Source organism: Palaemon carinicauda, chromosome 9 (assembly GCF_036898095.1).
Source record: "Palaemon carinicauda isolate YSFRI2023 chromosome 9, ASM3689809v2, whole genome shotgun sequence".
NCBI lineage: Eukaryota > Metazoa > Arthropoda > Malacostraca > Decapoda > Palaemonidae > Palaemon > Palaemon carinicauda.
Genome location: NC_090733.1, coordinates 165654787 through 165657708, shown reverse-complemented (window position 1 = coordinate 165657708; position 2922 = coordinate 165654787).

The window sequence follows — 2922 nt, the reverse complement described above, 5'->3', positions numbered from 1 at the left end:
CCATCCATAGCTCACAAGGATGGAGCTTAAAGACACCACAGGAAACCATACTGTAGAGCTTGTGAGGGTCTCGAACCCCAGTCGAGTAGATAGCCAGGCAGTGACGTTTCCATTAGGGTATTATTATTATTATTATTATTATTATTATTCAGGATGTGCAAGATTTAATATATACGACTATGAATTATATATGTATATATATATATATACATATATATATATATATATATATATATATATATATATATATATATATATATGTGTGTGCATATATATATATATATATATATATATATATATATATATATATATATATATATATAATGTTTATATATAAATTCTAAAATGTCAATAGTATTTACGAACTGTTCAGATGGAGACAGGAAACACGGGGAGAATAACAATATTCATAAATAGATATATGAAATGGAATAAAGATAACAGTGTTATAAAACAATGATTTGTATTTTTTTTTTTTTACGAAGCAGTATATCATTTTCTTACTGTATCATAAAAAAAGGATTAGTAAGTTTATGACTTATTATCATATACCGAATTTCTCATGCAAATGAAGAAAAATTTTCTGGTGTACCATATAATCTTGATTCAATCACACCTCTCCCTATTGTAGCCTAGTGAATTGTTTCCCTTATTTCTACCACGAACAAAAAAACTCAGATGATTTGTGTTATGGTTTTTGCTGTAGAAATGGAAAGTTCGTCTGAATAGAAGGCATAGCATGCCTCGCTAACCAGTAGGGAAATTTTAGGTATTAGGTTGGGGGGGGGGGGCATGGGGGAAAGGAATGAGGTATTGTGTATCTGAGTAATAATAATATAAAACTTCTGGTTTATTTTTCATCCTCTTTCTCTGTCTCCTTGTAATTTCCCTGCTAATCCTAATTTTATGTTTTATTTACTTATCAGTTGCTCAATTCTAACTTAATTCTAAGTTCTGTTTAGTTTCCATTTATTAGAGGGAAATTAGATAAAAGCAAAAACAAAATAAAATACCATATTGGAAATCTTATCTGTTTACTTACGAAGTATAAATTTCGAATAGATTGTGACATAAGTATCATTAAAACTTCTTGTACTGTATAAATATACTTTGGCCTTTTTTTATTTGGTAACTCGGAGATAGAATGACAAGGCAAGTATCGAGAGCACTGTCAGAAGGACATGGATATTCATCCAATCGCGAAGTAAGTTAAGAATTAACTGCAAATAGAATGTAGTTATTTGCTGGAAATTTATTCATTAAGTACACTAACAACACTGATCTCTCTCTCTCTCTCTCTCTCTCTCTCTCTCTCTTGTTTTGTGGATAACAAAAACTTAGGAAATTTATTTTAGTTAGTAAAACTACTCTCTCTCTCTCTCTCTCTCTCTCTCTCTCTCTCTGAGAATACAAAGTCAAATATAGTTAATGAAATCTTTTTCAGCAAGTAACTAGATTCTCTCTCTCTCTCTCTCTCTCTCTCTCTCTCTCTCTCTCCTGTGAGAATACAAGTCAAATATAGTTATGAAATCTTTTTCAGCAAGTAACTAGATTCTTTCTCTCTCTCTCTCTCTCTCTCTCTCTCTCTCTCTCTCTCTCTCTCATATGTTTTTTGTTAAGGGGTAGAACCGATTCGAAAGCAATCAGCTTCCTAATGAACAGCTTTTGCCGTCGATCTGATAAGGGGGCCGAACCGCAAGCACATTTAATTAGAACTCTTCCATACGAACCAAAGCTGTAAATTTCGAAGCGTTTCTATTTTAGATAATGCAAGAAAGAATCTAATTCGACCAAAGACCATTTATTTCATTAAGTCATCCCGGAATCGGTTCAAATCCCTCGGAGGGGTACATAAATCCTCAAGTCGTTTTCTATCCTTTTTTTTATTTGCGTTAGTTAAAATTTGCAAGGGCCCGGAGGGTTAAATCAAGGTTTCCCGCAGTAAAGCTGCATTTATGTACCTTTCCTGGCCCGAGCTGCAATTAAGAGGCACCAAATTAGACATAGCAAAACCGATATCGGATAAATTCTACCTCCCCTGTTAACGGTTCATTAGCGAGAGTAATTCAATCTGTATCTTATTCATCCGGCTTTGGTATTGTTTCAGGCATTTCGCATGGAAGAAGCTTAGTCTTGCATACACACTCACACACGTGTGTATATATTATATATATATATATATGTACATATATATAGTATATATATAATATATGTACATATATATATATATATATAGTATATATAACCTTTTTTATAAAGTGCACTAGTAGTTTAGGTTGGTATGATAGCAACTACAGTACTTTGTATGAAGTGAATTATTGTTCATATCTGGTCCTTCACTTCTCGCATCGATTTCTAATATAAAAAGATAGAGTTTTATGTAGCCAATACTCTTATGCATATCGGAGAAATCTGTAATATAAGCTTGACTAGTTAAACCCTTGGGATTAATCTATTTCGCGTCTCAAACTGTTACGGAAAAAAAGTCCTTTGTGGTTGTGTTATTTATAGATTCCAAAGACACGAGAGCTAAGCTATCTGTAATTCTGTTTGCCGCCCATGCATGAAGAACCACGATGTATATTCCTTTGGCAAATAGTTTTTGAAGGCGGATGATGAGTAACTTCTCATTTACAGTAATTCACTGCCAGAACGCTTTGCTGGGTTTTTCGGTGATAATTTCGAAATTATGGTCTTTCTTGGTTCTTAAAACTTATGAAAATTGGTTGTCTCTAGTTGGTAATGAACGTACAGTACAAACGAGAATTTTTGTACTGCTTCTCTCTCTCTCTCTCTCTCTCTCTCTCTCTCTCTCTCTCTCTCTCTCCTTAAGGAAAAAGTGTTCATATGATTGGAATGAAAAAGGCCTTGCCTTCAGAATTTTAAATATTTGATGGGAAGCTTATATTTAATAGGAATTTA